At 36.8% G+C, this 16999-nt stretch overlaps 1 long non-coding RNA gene across 6 annotated transcripts in view; it reads left to right on the forward strand.

The window, feature by feature from the left end:
- LOC112678721 (uncharacterized) overlaps positions 1-16999 on the forward strand; it is a 290591-nt gene that overhangs the window by 255365 nt on the left and 18227 nt on the right. For 2 of the 6 annotated variants that reach the window (XR_007408007.1, XR_003147782.3), the window contains 3 exons: positions 4393-4448; positions 6117-6516; positions 11891-11939. The exons of 1 other annotated variant lie outside the window; for it this stretch is intronic. This is a non-coding gene — a long non-coding RNA (uncharacterized LOC112678721). The remainder of the gene's footprint in view (positions 1-4392; positions 4449-6116; positions 6517-11890; positions 11940-16999) is intronic. 3 more of the 6 variants (XR_007408009.1, XR_003147789.3, XR_007408008.1) reach the window with 2 other exon arrangements.

Raw genomic sequence — 16999 nt, forward strand, 5'->3', positions numbered from 1 at the left:
TTCAAGATCAGTCATTTTTCCTCTACTTGAAAATATGAAAACTAGGAGAAAATTGGCCCATCTAACCTCCAATACCCACTGACCTATAAATCATGGATTTAATCCTCAGTGCTTACGACAGAGTCTGGTATATAGAAAGTGAAAAAACAAATGTTAGATAAACTAAATTGTTGAAAGATCATGTTTAAGAAGCTAATATTATATCCCCTTCAAAAATTTTTTTTAAAAATTTTAAAAGTAAAATAAAATAATATAAATAAACCAACCAAAAATCATCCAGAGGAGACCGGTAGCTAGAATATATGCTTAAACTTCTTGCTTGGTTTCTACTGGACTCAGAAAAAATTGCCAGAACTTACTTTTATGTCTAGTTCAAAATTAATCACTAGTATAGAATTTCTTATCAATACAGAATAACCACACACTGAAGACAATATCAGGACATATTCTCCTGGACGAGTAAGAACCAAAAACCGGCCAGAGGATGTGGAATGGGCCACCAGAGTGATCCAATACACCATAGACAAAAGGGATGTACCATCCAACTTAGGAGCCATTCTAAAGAAACCAGGCGGAGAGACAAATACAATTTTATTTTTTTATTTTTATTTTTTTTCTTCACAAATACAATTTTAAAACAACAATTTAAAAGCTAGGAATGCTAGAATACAGCACAAGAGAGGAGGCAAGAAGACTACGAGATGATGCCTGAAGGGGATCCCACTCAGATAATTCAGGAATTTGTCCCCTCAACCTTCTACACCCTTACTATCATAATTATCAAAGATTTAAATCCGTAGGTGCTTGCTCCTCCACAAGGAGAGAAAGATCCAAGAAAAATATCTTTCTTCTAAAGATCCTTCTTTTCTTTCTTCAAGAAAAAGATCCACAAAGAAGGACATGTTGTTTCAATTGAATGATTACCGACACACTGGGAATCATTTTACATGTCTATGCGTGACCTCCTTTCTACCATATGGGATCTTATTTATGACAGGATGGCATGGGTTGAGCTCTTAGCTTTCTTGAGTTTTATTTTTAGTTTCCAGCATGTCTGCAACTAAGCATGTTAAGAAGTAATTAGGTAATCATCTCCTGGCATTCTTATCATTTCTATCCTCTATGAAACATTCATTGTGCTTTCCTATCTCAGCAACTTTAAGTTTTTCTTTTCATATTTTCATGATTTTGACTATGATGCACTTTGGTGTGGTTTTCCTTGCATTTATTCTGCTTGAGGTCTCTAAGCTTGGTGGATAAGTCAGTTGATCTTTTCTGTCAAACATGGAAAAATTTTAGCTCAATGTTCCTTTAAGCTATGTTCACCCCATTGTATTACTCCTCTTCTGAAACTTGAATTACAGAAATGTTTTGAGTCTTAAAACTGTCTCACAAATCACTAAGGTTCTGTTTACTTTTTTCAGTCTTTTTCCCCCCATCTGTGTTTTAGTTTAAATGAATGCTACTTCCTGTTTTCAAACTTATTGATTTTTTTATCTGCTGTGTTCAATCTGCTTTTAATATCGTTCAGTATACTTTAAAAGTTTCAGATGGTGCATTTTTAGATCTTTGATTTCAGTTGATTATTTTTATGTTTTAAAAATATCTCCTGAAATGTCCCCTGAATTCACTCATCCTACAATTCTTCATTTCACATACTTCTGACAGCTGTTTCAAATTCCCTGATTGATCATTTCACCATCTGGGTTATCTCTCAGTCTCTTTCCATTGACATTTTTTGGATTTTTCTTTTTTCTTTTTTTTTAATTTTGGTCCTTAGTAGTGTATCCAGAAGAGCAATAAAGGTCTGAGCTATGGCACACAGGCTTCTAAGGTGACCCCTAATTATGTCAAATATCTGGCATCTTTGCCTTAGTATAATGATCTCCTGTTAAGTATGGGCTTGACTTACTGACTTGCTTCTAATCAATGGAATTTCTGAAGGTAATGGCATAGCAGTTCCATGGAAGGAGTTTGATTTCCATCTTAATAGCTGAATTTTTCTATTGACTTCTTGTCTTGCACACTTTTTTTTTTTTTTAAGTTTTTTTATTTTTTTATTTTTTTTTATTTTTTTATTTTTTTTTATTGGTGTTCAATTTACTAACATACAGAATAACACCCAGTGCCCGTCACCCATTCACTCCCACCCCCCGCCCTCCTCCCCTTCTACCACCCCTAGTTCGTTTCCCAGAGTTAGCAGTCTTTACGTTCTGTCTCCCTTTCTGATATTTCCCACACATTTCTTCTCCCTTCCCTTATTTTCCCTTTCACTATTATTTATATTCCCCAAATGAATGAGAACATATAACGTTTGTCCTTCTCCAACTGACTTACTTCACTCAGCATAATACCCTCCAGTTCCATCCACGTTGAAGCAAATGGTGGGTATTTGTCATTTCTAATAGCTGAGTAATATTCCATTGTATACATAAACCACATCTTCTTTATCCATTCATCTTTCGTTGGACACCGAGGCTCCTTCCACAGTTTGGCTATCGTGGCCATTGCTGCTATAAACATCGGGGTGCAGGTGTCCCGGCGTTTCATTGCATTTGTATCTTTGGGGTAAATCCCCAACAGTGCAATTGCTGGGTCGTAGGGCAGGTCTATTTTTAACTGTTTGAGGAACCTCCACACAGTTTTCCAGAGTGGCTGCACCAGTTCACAGTCCCACCAACAGTGTAAGAGGGTTCCCTTTTCTCCGCATCCTCTCCTTTGATGAAGTAAGCTATCATTTAGAAAAGGCTGTTTAAGAAAGGTGCATGTACATGGCAAGGATTATTTTGGTGTTTGGCAATATTCTAGACTCAAAATCAATATTCAGCACAAAGATTCATCAACAGTTTGGGTGGTTTCTTCTTTGAACAATGTCAGATAGTCCTTCTCCCATCTCCTCTGTTCACCCTCTTCCAACATGAAAAACTGGATCCAAACACAAAAGCATCCAATGTTGCTTACCTATTAAGGAAAGGTTTGTTCCTCTTGGAGTTTAACTACTTTAGATTTATTTGTGCACATAATTCTTCAGTGACATTTTTAAATGTGTTTTTTTTTTTTTGAGGGGGCTTCTCTTTTGATTTTTACTGTGTCAGCAAGAATGAAGGTCTTTCATGTCCTTCTCCATTATACCCAAAAGCAAAACACTTTGTATTCATTTCTGAAGTTATACGTTTATTAAAGTAAGTTGATTCTCTTTTATCTATGTTAACTACCTATACAATCACTAATTAAAGTAGATATCCAGAACACTATGTTAAAATCTTAAAATTAACATAGTCTCAGTTTACTGGAATATGTATTAGGTATAATGTTCTATTCGGGCTCAGATTTTGTACTATTTTAGGCTAAATAAGGATTGAATGCAATTTATTTTTCCATTCTCTTAAAAAGCTCTAGAGAACCCAGCAGAAGCTTGTGACTGGGCTTTAAACATGGAAAAGGGTCATAAAATATCTTTTGTCTGATTAATTAATCTCACCTTCTATTTGCATAACAGGACTGAATCAAACATAAAATAAATTGCACTACCATAATCTAGTTTCAGAGTTTTTTTTTTTTTAAGATTTTATTTATTTATTCATGAGAGACACAGAGAGAAAAACAGAGACGCAGGCAGAGGGAGAAGCAGGCTCCATGCAGGGAACCCGATGTGGGACTTGATCCCAGGACTCCAGGATTAGGCCTTAGGCTGAAGGCAAGGTCTAAACCGCTGAGCCACCCAGGGATCCCCTAGTTTCAGAGTTTTTAAGTATATTACATTCTCAAATCAAATTGAGAAAATCCATTTCTAAAATTTCTCTGTGGAATCCTGAAATTATTGTGAAACCAATTTAAGGTTATATTTTAAATTGTTTTCTCAGTTTCAGATATTTATATTTATAAAGATTTTATTTATTCATGAGATATACACAGAAGGGCTGACACACAGGCAGAGGGAGAAGCAGGCTCCCTGCAGTGAACCTGATGTGGGACTCAATCCCGGGACTCTGGGATGATGCCCTGAGCCAAAGGCAGATGCTCAACCACTGAGCCACCCAGGTGTCACCAGATATTTGTATTTATAAACAAGGAATAAGTTTTACATTTATTTAGTGAGAGGCAAAGAAGATTATTATTTTGGATGAAATATATTTTCTTTTTTTAGTACAATATCTTAATACCCTTTAGTTTGATGTAATTATGGTGAACTTTCTTCTAAAATGTAGTTTCATTCCAGCTTTTTTTCTTCAAAGGACATAGTAAAAAGGTAGAGAAAGGTCATGATTATGTAACTTATTTTGGAAACTATTTAAATTTTAAATTAATTATAGTCTAACAGTGGTCAGTGTTCTCAAGAAAAAAAAATTCTGATAAAATATCACAACATGACATTGCTTTTTTTCCCCTTAGGAATAGTTATTCTGAAGGTCCTAAATAAGAAAGGAGTACACTCCTATGATTATCAGGTAATTTTACTAATTTTTAAATTGCAAATTAGAACTGAATTCCGTATTAAAAACCAGACACTCGGATTTGTCAATTTATAATAAAAAACAGTGATAGAGTTTATAATATATGTTTGGAAAACCTATACCAAAAAATCCATTCAAAAGATCAGTTAAATGGTATCATAAAACATGACAGACATTTGAGAAATAGCAAAGAATAGAGAAGAAGGACTCTTTGAGAACATGTATTTCAATTTCTTGTGAGTTCTGGGAGATTTACTCATAAAATTATTGAGACCCATTTTATTATGATGTATGTTTGAACTAAGCTAACAGTAATAGGGAATCATGCACAGCATTTCAAAGGTTTTTGACTGCTAAGTAAGTGATCTATTTACTTCTTTTTCATTTTAATTTTTCACCAAGTGAAATAATTTATTAGGACTTTATCAGAAAGCTCATAAATAGAGAATACAAATATTGTTATCTTCTTATATGCGTCATTTCCATGATGAAACTTAAAATGAATGCACCACACTGTTCACTTAGTTATATAAGTATTATGGAGAGGGAAAATCGCTAAGGTGGTCCTAAGTTGATTCTCTGAATTGAGCTCAGTTCAGAGTTGGCCCATGTGACAATTTCATAAAATGGTCTATAAGGGCTTTAAACTAGGCAAGAGTGGTTCATTATTTCTGGGCCTCAGGTTGAGAGCAAACTTTTCAGTCTTAGCCTTTTAACCTTCTCCTTATTCTAAAGGACGTAATCACGCTTCAGTTTCTCTATACTCTAAAAGCACTTCTAAACTTACATACCGGGATCCAATGCCTGGATAATTTTAGCCTCCGTCTACTATTATTTGTGGGTCAAAGAGCCTTTCACTCTCATTGTCTTCTTCTCCTTTAATCCTAAAACTTTCCCTCAATCCATTTCCAAATAAAGTCTAGCCCCAGATTGACTTTACAGAAGGCTTCCAATTTTTTTAAAAGGTGAATAAACATCACCTTTGATCACAAAAACATCTGGATCACAAAACATATGGGGAGTTTTAGATCGAGGATTTAATTTCTAATACATCTGAGACACAGGCCTTCCTTAAAAAGTTAATCAGGGAAAAGAAAATGAGAAACTAGAATACACATTTGCATGTCACAATAATAAAAGCAATAAAATGTTTTCAAGCATCTCAGCATACATACCTCCTGTATTTAAAATGAAGCCCTGTAACACAGAGAGCAGGAAATGTAAATTTTGCCACTGTGTATTGACAGCCTTGATGTTGGAAGCTACAATTTTTCTTAATAGCCTCAGATTCTGATTTCATGTGTCCCCCACATCAACAGCAACAGAGTGTGCACTGGTGAACTCAGAGGGCGATTTTCTTTCTAAATCAGCGATGCCCTCGGATGCATTGTCTACTACCTACTTCCATCTGTAAAGGCTCTCGAAATCCCGAAAAAAAGAAAGCCTATATGCTTCATTTTCTACCAATAAGTTTTTAAAAGATAAAATCACATTCACTAAAAAGGACAGCCACTAAGGAATCCAAAATTTACAAATTGGTCATCTGAGGGGCTTTCGTACTGATAAGACTTATTTATACATAGCTTTATGCTATGGCATTGGTATGGCATTAAGTTTAATGCCTCAATTAGCATGTTTGAAGCTTCCTCTGTCTTTTTCTAGCTGATAAATCCTTCCTCTATCCTACACATTTAAGTCGGTGTGGTGGAATTTCAGCTAAACCCAACAGAAAAATATTGAACATCCAATGTATGCTGCAGCTACAGAAAAGCATGATACTGTTCTTGTCTCAAAAATACATACTATTTAGGAAGACACGAAATATTATGTATAAGGGAGACTTCAAGGCAGATTCAAAAACTGTGGAGATTCATCAACCAAGAGAGAGCCTCGTCTTTGTATTGGTTGACAAAGATCCTACTGGATTAATTCCCTGCTGACAACTACCATAAAATTTGGACATAATGCAAAAAGCAGCTCCTGGAAGGTACTGGAGGCAAACAGAAACAGGTTGTCTTACAAGTGCATAATAACCCGAGGAAGAAGGATAGAAGCTATACTGGTAAGTAAGTCTACAAGGCTTTTAACCTTGAACTAAATTCAATCCACGCTGCCTACACAGTGGCAACCAGGAAACACATGTTAAAACTCACGGTTCTTCTAACCTGAGAAACCAGAATACTGAAGCCAGAAAACCATAAATGTTGAAGGGGTTTGTGGAGGATCCCAAAGGGAGAGGTGATGTGAATTCTTAGTATTCTAAAACTCTTCTCTTTGATACCTGTCACTTGACTTTTCAACATTCCATTTCTATGAACACCTTATGGGTGAAAGTAGGGGTGGAACTGTAAAGCTGGGTTGCTATATCACACTTTACAATTGGGGGCTGACCTCTGATATTCCAAGCAGTAATTTTCTTAAACATGAGGCTTCTGATACCAAGATTTAAGACTGTCTTGGGAAAGATATAATTTTGTTAAGTATTGGGATATAAAGCTCAAGATAAGCATGTTAGATGGGATGACTAAGAGTTTTACAGTGCTACATAAACAGTCACTGGCCATTTATATATATCATACATTTTCCTAATTCCTCCAGAATCTTGACAGAATACAATCTGAGACAAAAAGGAATCATTTTTCAGCTGGTTCCCTGGTGATATCTCGTGTGTCATGAGTTACTTTATTAAAATTAAACCACTCATTGTTACGAGGATTAAGATGACTTGAAATTAAAATTAACCTCCAAGAATCTGCTGTTAGTTATATTTATAGGCACTGGAAATCCTGGGAGCTTGCTAAAACCCACACAATAATACAGAATTTAAACCAACAAACATATCTCTGAAGTTACAACTCACATTTAAAGCTCCGTGGCTGACAGAAAATTTAATAGAATTGATTTTTTGTAATCCATTACAGGCAAGGAGCAAGGGCCCAGAGTCTGCTCTCTGCCCAAAACATACCTGGCTCTGTAGCTCACAAGAGCTATATATCCCCATTTGTACAAGAAAGGATCTGTACAAAAATGCCAGAACTAGAAGGTAGTTTTTTTCTTGTCCAGAGCATGTTGGAAGTTTCATGAGTCAAATATCTACGTTTTAAGATTAAAATTTGGCATCTAGGAACTTCCTAGGATGTGAATGATCTCCCTCAGGTAAGGGAAGGTACACGTATAGATGGGAGCAGACACCCTTGCAAACAGTGCTAAGTGGACACACAGCAGGTATTCAGTAAATTTTTGCTTATTGATGTATTCCATGCACAAAAAGCATTCAAATGAAGATGGAAAAGATACAATTCCACATCTTGAAAATACCTCACTTTACCGTAATATTTGCAAATAGCTATAAGGATGTGTATATAATATGGAAACATTTGCAAATTAGAAACTTTATTAAGTAATGCTTTTCTTAATTCTTTGTATAACTCCTCAGTGGCTTTCTAAAAAACTTGTATTTATAGTTGCTCATGAGGCCGTTCCTTGTCACTACAGATTATAGAACATTTTAGAGACAGTTAAGGGGTTTAGTTTTAGAAGGAAAAGAAAAACCCACAGTACTTCAAATACTAATCAATTATATTTTAAAATAATTTGTTTTAAAGGTAAGCTATTGTTTCCCCTGGTGCCCTCAGCAAACGTTAGCAAAATAAATTAATTTTTTAAAAATAAGATACCCTGTCTTCCACTTGACACCATTGCTACCCCAACTATAGTGAAGAATATAATTTTCAGTGTGTTTTGAGTGAATCAATGCACTTAATCCTTCCATGCATAGTACTGAACACCTGCTCTGTGCCAGGCACCGTTAATAGGGTGTATGACATTAATTATAAACCATTTTTTAATTATGTATTAAAAGATATGCCCAAGCGATTTTCTAGGCAACCCTTTGTTAACTAATTATTAGAAAGGCAATACACTAATAATAAAGTGGAATTTATTTTGTAATAGTTTAAATTCTTCTAGGTCTTGCTCCTACCAGGGTGAAATCATGAAAGTATCTGACATCTCATGTCTTTCTCAGGGTCAGGGCTCCTTGGCCCACCTTCAATTCAATTCCAGTTTTTCAGGGCATCATCTTTGACAAAGTGTAGCATGATAACCTACTCTCAGCTCTAGCTGAATTTCTCACCTCTGTTCTTGGGCTTCTCTGACTCAGCAGCAAGCGCTCACACAAAAGCAAGGGAGTTCATACCCCAAGGAGCAGTTAGGAATCAGAGGTCCCCTCCTCCATCCCTTGGGTGAGCATTTGGTGAGACAGCTCCTCTGACAGCTCCTCCTTCCAGCCTGACCCACCTTTGCTACCTTCTGAGGGACTGCTTGTACTGCACCCTGAATCGCCTTGTCCTTCTTTCCTATTCCCTGTCATCTCACCCCAGCTCTCCCAGTTCCTAGGGTGACTCCTCCACATCAACTACCTCCCTGGAAACCATTATCACAGCTTCTGTTTTCCTAGGGGAACTAGGCTAGGATAGACAGTGAGGGTTCTCTAAAATCACAAAGTGCAAATCCATGCACTGTGGCAACAGTTCACCTCTCCCCCAAAAGCTTTCATGAATACATTTTTCTATTCACAATTTACCCAATAAAAACCTAAACTTCCTGCCTAATGTTAAAGGTGCCTGATAATCTGCACCTTCACCCCAGCCTCCTCCACTCTCAATATCCAAGCTTATTTTCACCTTTTTGCTCAGCTTGAACCTCCTTCTAAATGTATTCCCACCACTAGTCAAGCATATCCTGCCTTCACCTCATCTCTATACTACCAAGTTTAAAACAATGGCATTGTCTCAAAATCTTATTAATTATTTGGAGGCTTTTTTTTTTTACTCTCTCCAATTATATTTTAGCAACTTGAGGGTAGAGACACTAGTTATATTCTGCTTTTACATTTCCCAGCACTGAGCAAAATGTCCTTAATAAATGTGTAGTGTTGATTGATTCACCTTCCAGCATACTTGACAGGATACTAAAAGCTATTCCAATATCAATTGGCCAAGAAAGATAGCCTAGGTTTTCCCCAAGGTAAGACTCATCACTCTGCTTTTGCAAAAGATCAAGGATATGACCAAATCTGATAGAAATTAGCATGCACACAGGCAAAAATAACTACTAAGCTTCTGCTTCAAGTTAAAATGTCCTTATTTTTTTCCACAAGAAGTTTTTAATCAGTATCAGTAACTCAAACTGTTAGGGAGATATAACTTTTTAACTTTCTGGGGGGTTTAGAGTACAAAGAAAACTGTATCTGTAAGGAATCACTACCCATGGGTCATGCCCAGACTCCAGTTATGGTGCTGTTACTGAACCCCCTTGGGCAGTAGCTGGAACTTGGTAGTATCATGTAGTTTGGGGGATGACAATTTCTAAAGTGCTGAAAGTTCCCGACAGGCTCAGGCAACAAGGTCAAGATAAGTTTGCTTGCTGTAGCCTATAGTCATTGCCCTCAGACCAAGCCCTTACTACTCATTTTCTGGATTAGTAATGTTAAACCACTTGGGGAATGTCCACTGAGTAAAATCCAGTCCCCTTATTATGACCTCCACGGTCCTTCCTGGTTTGTTCTCTGTATTCTCTTCTAATCTAATCCTTCATGTGCCTCCACCCATCCACAACCTAAATTCCAATTGTTCAAAATTAATTGCAACTTTCTCTTAACTCTGCCTTATACATTCCTTTCCTCATTCTGAAATGCACCACCTTTTTTCACTTGATTAACTCGTTTTTGGTGTTCAGTGTTCAACTAAGTCACTATTTCCTCCAGGGAGAGACTCCCTGATGATTCTACTCTACAATTTATCGATGTGTGTCTATTGTAATTTTCATATCACACTGAATTGGATTTAGCAGTTTTTCCATAGCTAAGTCCCATTAGCCTACAAGTTTCCTAAGGGTTTGGACTAGTTCATATTTATATTAGTTTCCTCAACATATAATAAGCCTTCAAAAAATTTTGAAAGAGTAAATAAATTTATATTAAAAGATATTGAAAAAAATAAAAAATCAAAGATATTGAAATAATAGTATGTCATTACTGTTTAAAAAGAAAATTATAAAGCAAAGTTCTTAATTATAAAGAGAAATTTGGCAGGGAGGGAAGAGACTAAAATGAAGTGAAAAAAATACAGAGCAACAATGTGGGACTAAGGTAATCACATGAATCCATGGCTGGTGATCCCCAAGATGGGCTGACCATGATGTCCCATGGAGGGACAAAAAGTCTCAGACAGAGATTAAGATAAAGGGCTCCATATATGTGGCTTGCTATATGATTTACAGAACTGAAATTCCTTACCCTGGGAAGCACCTCTTATATACTAGCTGACTCAATGATGACTGAACTTTAACTACATTGACCCGGGCATATTCTGGATCCAACATTCTGGGTATGGAGATCTTGCTGCATATGCCCAACATTTATGAATCTGTTTCTTCGTCTAGAATGTAGGATGACCTGAATGAGTGGGTAGTGAGGGTTAAGAATGATGCATACAAAGAATGTAATGCAGATCCTAACAGAATATTTATTTGATAAATGGCAGCTGTGTTGGTCAGGGTCCTCCAGAGAAGCAGAACCAATAGGAGATACATATATATGTATGTATGTACACACACACACACACACACACACACACTACCAGCTGGAGACCCAGAGAAGCTAGTGGTGCAGTCTGAAGGCCTGACAACCAGGAGCACCAAAGGCAGGAGAAGATCAGTTTCCCAGCTCAAACAGTGGGTCAGAGACATCAACCTTTCTTTGCCTTTCTCTTCTCTTCAGGCCCTCTGTAGATTACATCATCTGGGAATGTAATCCATATAGACCTCCCACTGGGGAGTGCCAGTCTATAACTTCAGTTCTAATCTCTTCCAGAAACACTGTCTCTGACACACCCCAAAATAATGTTTAACCAGCTATCTGGGCATCCCCTGTCAAATTGACACATAAAATTAACTACCACTATTAGCAGTAGTCATAGCAGTGGTTATTGTTTTCATTTTAGTAGTAATAATAATACTAACTAAAGAGAAAAATCCTTAATTCTTTGGGTGTCTATAGCAGAACCAGCTGGAGACAAAGAGTGGACCCTTCTACTCTGCATTTTCATCACTGGATCTGGGTCATTTCCTCCTTTTCCAAATGTGCTGCTTTCAATCATCTGGGCTAGCTCAGGCATACCAAATTGTTGTATTACAGATGAAGACAAAGAGGCTCTGGCTTATGACTAAGCCATATGACTTATGACCATATGACTAATGAGATGCTTGAGTAATCCTCCTTCATTATGACCATTCCAGCAATTGAGCATCTTCTCACCCCTCCATTTTGTGACCACTTTAAGACTACTAGAAAAAGAAAGAGAAAGAAGTCACAGTAGACTGGATATACAACTACTTTTCATTTTTCTTCTACCATGTTTTACATTCTCCCTCAGCCAGTCTTCCTGCCAGCAGCTCCGGACACCTCTAAATCCCTGAGGCTGGGTGAGTGTATTTTCTAAATTGCCTGAAGAGCAAATTATTTTTTAATAGCACTTCCCATCTCTCCTTCCAAGCAGAGCATCTGACTTAGAAACCACCTTCTCTCCTGCTGACAGCCATCCCTCCCTCATCTCAGGGTAAATAGGCCACTTTAGTGTTGATAACACTCCATTTATCTTGGGACTGCCAAATTAAAGGAGCACTCTTGATGTTTGTGGGGGTCCAATTAGCTATTACTAACAAACATGAGATTCTTTTTGAGTTTGATGTGCTATAAGAGTTTATACACAAGTAATATCATTGCTTTGCCAGGATCCTTCTTGTAACTCTCTTTTAATCCAAGTTTGAAGCAAAATATAATAATGAGACGCAAGGCTACTGAACAACATTCAAGTACCTATCTGATAGCAAAACTCATTAAAAGCCACAGGGCTCTTATGATGAACCAGTACTTTCCGCTTGACACCAAAACAGTATGTGCATGACCTTCTTAAAGAACTAGTTGGAAAGATACCTTATCAAAAACCAGGGTCAGATTATGAATTGGCCTACAAAGTACACACAAAAATCACTAGCATTCTGGGAGAGCCAAGAAACAACAAACCAACTGCCTGCAGTAGCATCCATTTAATGATTTATAATGATTAAAAAGAAAACACTGTGGTAATCCATCCTGACAGCTTTTCCAGCTCCCTAATCCTAAACTAACAGCTAGCGAATTCCAAAAATATAAAAGAAATAAATTTTATCTTTAAATTTATGCTGGATATCCTTTCCATTTTACTATGTTACTCTAGTAAACAGTAGCAATATTTAGAAATAAATATAACAGGGATATCTTCCCAATGATGCATTTGAATGTAGTATGTATATTCACAGAGAGAGGGCACTTTATAGAATTACACTCACTACTGTACAAATTAAAGCCCAAAATAGGACAACATATTATCAAAGACCTATACTTATTACTCTATATAATTCATAACATAGCAGCTTTCAGGAAAATTACATGTTTCTATAAAAAGTCAGCCCACAGTCTTTGCCTGAGAGTATTCCTTTGAAGTTGCCTGTTCTAAACTAAGGAATTTGGAGCTTTAGAATACTATACCTGTAAAATCAGATTCTGTTTTTCTTTTTCTTTTTTTTTTTAAGATTTTACTTATTTATTTGACAGAGAGAGCACAAGCAGGTGAGGGACAGAGGGAACCTGACATGGGGCTCGATCCCAGAACCCTGGGATCACCCAAACTGAAGGCAGATGTCCAACTGACTGAGCTACCCATGCGCCCCTCAGATACTGTTTTTTGTTTTGTTTTGTTTTGTTTTTTGATACTGTCCTTGATGCTACTGGCCAACGAGGATCTTGAATAATCTTCTTACCTTAAATTCCATGTATATAGCAGCATATTTTTCCTTTCATTAAGTATAATCATGATTATAACACTGACAAAAAATGTGTATTTTTTTCTCATAAGGACATTGAAACATTTATAGATGCATGTATTGTCCCATTGACTTGGTAAAATAGGCTGAAGCAGATTATTCATACTTTTCACCTGGAGAAATGGAGGTAAAAGGATTTTCCTGAGATTAGCTTTAGTATGACTATGTCATGGGTTTTTATTTATCCACACGTTAAATTCTTATAGTTTCTCTATCTGTTCCTCTCTCTATAATGGTAAACGTCCAATCAGAAAAAAATTTTCATACATGTACCTATACTTCTAATATCTATGGTTCTTATCCATGGTTCCAAAACACCCTCAAATCACAATGAGTTTTTCTAACTTAATATCTACTAGTGTTTTTCCTAACCACTTAATAACACCCACTACTTTCGTCTATCACATTTTTTCAAGCCATAGCATTTCCACTTGAGAGTCTCTCTAAGATGTCTTCAGTATGGAAGAGACACCGAAAGAAGGATGCTTAGAACACCAGGAGGGGCACCTGGATGGCTCAGTGGCTGAGCATCTGCCTTTGGCTCAGATCATGATCCCGGGGTCGTGGGATTGAGTCCTGGCATCAGGCTCCCCACAAAGAGTCCGCTTCTCCCTCTGCCTATGTCTCTGCCTCTCTCTCTGTATCTCTCATGAATAAATAAATAAAACCTTAAAAAGAAGAAAAAAGAAAATAAGGAAATTCTCCTCCTAAATACTAAGTATAGAAATATAGAGTCACATGTTGGTGAAGGTAACACTGGCTATCACAATGAGCTATAGTCTTTGGATTGTATTGAAAGGAAAACATGTCTAATTACGGGGCTAGCTAACAGATGGCAGTTGGAAGTACTCGGTGTGGTTTACAGATAAAAAGTTCACCATGCCTTTACCTAATTTTTTCTCCCCATTCTCTGACAACCTTTTTTAATGGAATGTTGAGAATAACAGCCTTCAGAAGTGAGTGAGCACATAGCAGGCTTAACTTTTCCTAATGACCTTTCAGTGCAAAGCAAAAGGTCAACAGTTAGTGTTACTCACCGTGAGGCTAACAAAGGATGTGACTAAAACCCAAATGACAAAGCCTTACTGTTGGGGGTCACTTCTTAATTGACTTTCCTGACATTAATGCTTGTGATAACCCAGGCAACTAGTTTTAAAGTTGTGGTTCTCTCTTCAGAGCACTTCTTATTATAGGTTTTTGTTAAAGACACAGGTCACTGCTTACTCAGCTACATGGATAGTCTATAGACCTAAACCTCCAAATGTTGCTCATTCTTTCCTATTTTGGTACATTTTCTTTAAACTAAATGGGAGTGTCAAGGGACACTTCTGGAACCTTAGGTCATTGACCTCCCTCGGTGTGTCAGCTGTGTTAATGCCCTGGGTGTGTCCACAGGGCCTTCTGGATTCCCGGGCTTTTTCAGAGGGTACTGCGGTGCCATAGATATGTACTGGGCACTCAGCTGACCAGTGCCCACTCTAACAGTCACCATTTTTAAAATTGGCATTGAGAAGATGCTTTGAAACTTCTGGGCTGCCTAAAAGTTTATATGGGAGTCTAGTAGACATGGGCCCTGTCACTCATTCTGTTGGCATCTCAAATTTTCAAATTTATAAATGTGGGATTTGCATAAATAATCTGTAATTGCAGCTCCACTGGGATTGTCGTGCCAGCATGTTGGTCCTCTGTCTCCTTATAACATCTCAAATATTCAGTAGCTGCTGGATATTCATAGTAGATTGAACACTTTGCTCTCCACCACTCTTTCAAATATGGCACACATGTTTTTAAAGTATTGTGGACAATCCAGGGCATGCTCATCAGGCTTTTCCCATCAGGGTGTCTCTCTTTCCTATGCCCCACAGAAGAAAGAACTATCCCGTAAGTTCAAGTTGAAAGATTAAACAACCTTAGGCTAGAACACAGCGTCACATACCTCCGCTATGTTACTCACTAACCATTCAAACAGTTGTGTCCCTGCCGAGGGAGGGGTCTGCTAGACCTGCGCTGTCCCATAGGGAGTCACTAGCCACATGTGGAGGTTTACATTTAAATTAATGACACTAAAATAAAATAAGTGTCCATTTCTTCAGTTGTGTTATCCATATTTCAAGTGCTCATAAGCTGCTCCATGTGGCTAGCGGCTCCCATATTGGACAGTAGAAGTATGGAGCATTTATGTCACCATGGAAAATTCTATTAAACAGTGCCAATGTAAACTAAGCTATAATGCTCTCATTACAGCAAACTCACTACCTCCTAAGAGTATCTGTGATAGTTTTGGAATACTAATTCATGAGGAATTTTTTTTCCATATGTGTAACCAAACTTCTACCCATTTCTCCTTGCTCCCCCTAATATGAGCCTACAAATCATATGCTCTTCTACATAGTATTCTTTCAAATATTTCAGGAAAGTTGTCCTGGACCTCCTCTTCCATTTTGTGTCCTCCCACATGGCTATCACCTGTATTTTAGGTGCATGATAAAATGTGATGACTTGGCCCTAAAATTTGATGACCAGAGCCACGAATTTGCAAACCCAGGTGACAAGTATATAAATGAATAAACACTTTACATGAAAAGAAACAATTATGTGTCCTCTAGGTCCTCCTTCTCCACCCTGACTGCCAGGCATAAAATGGGTAATCAACACATATCAGTTAAATTAATAAAAGAACAAATTTAACCAGTGCCTGTTGCTTAATGCTTGCTTTTCACATGTAATCTTCTCCATATAGAACATTAAAAACTCTTCTGCTTATAAAATAAAAATATGCATTAAAGATAACCTTGAATATATCCAAGAAAAAATAACAAAGATGCTACTATTTAGAGTTAACTACTGTTAATCTTTCTCTTGCTTAGGTTTTTTTAAACAAAGTTGGAATCTATATTCATATTTTGTATATTTTCACCTAAATATCATGTGCGTTGTCCCATGTCATTGAGGAAAATTCTAATGTCTATATCTTTATTAGCTGTATTATATTAGATAATCTTATATTATTTCATTATGGATTATTTAACATTTACTTTGTGGACTGAATTGTGTCCCCTCCAAATTCATATGTTGAATGACTAACCTCCAGTACCTTAGAATGTGACTGTATTTGGAGTTAGGGCTTTTAAAGCAGTAATTAAGTTAAAATGAGACCCCTGGTATAGACCCTAATACAATTTGACTTGTGTTCTTATCAGAAGTGGAAATTAGGATACAGAAGACCAGGCACTGGAGGGATAACCATTGAGGATGTAGTGAGAAGGCAACATCTGAAAATCTGCAAGTCATTGAGAAGGACCTCAGAAAAAAACTAAACCTACTGATATCTTGATTTTGAACTAGCTTCCAGAATTTTGAGACAATTTCTCTTTTTTAAGCTACCCAATCTGATAGTTTCTTATGGCAGCCCTGGTGAATATACTTTATTTCCAATTTTTCATTTTATAAATAAATTAGTTTCAAAAAAAGTTATGCAAAAAAGTACATATCTTTGATGAATTTCTCACATAAACTTTTTACAAAAAATTGTTTTTGAAAATCAATGAAAAAATCTTTAATATATATTTTTAAATTGTCTCATTAAAAGTCATAATTTGCGAACATGCAGAATTTTTCTC

The sequence above is a fragment of the Canis lupus genome, chromosome 33 (assembly GCF_003254725.2).
Source record: "Canis lupus dingo isolate Sandy chromosome 33, ASM325472v2, whole genome shotgun sequence".
Taxonomy (NCBI): domain Eukaryota; kingdom Metazoa; phylum Chordata; class Mammalia; order Carnivora; family Canidae; genus Canis; species Canis lupus.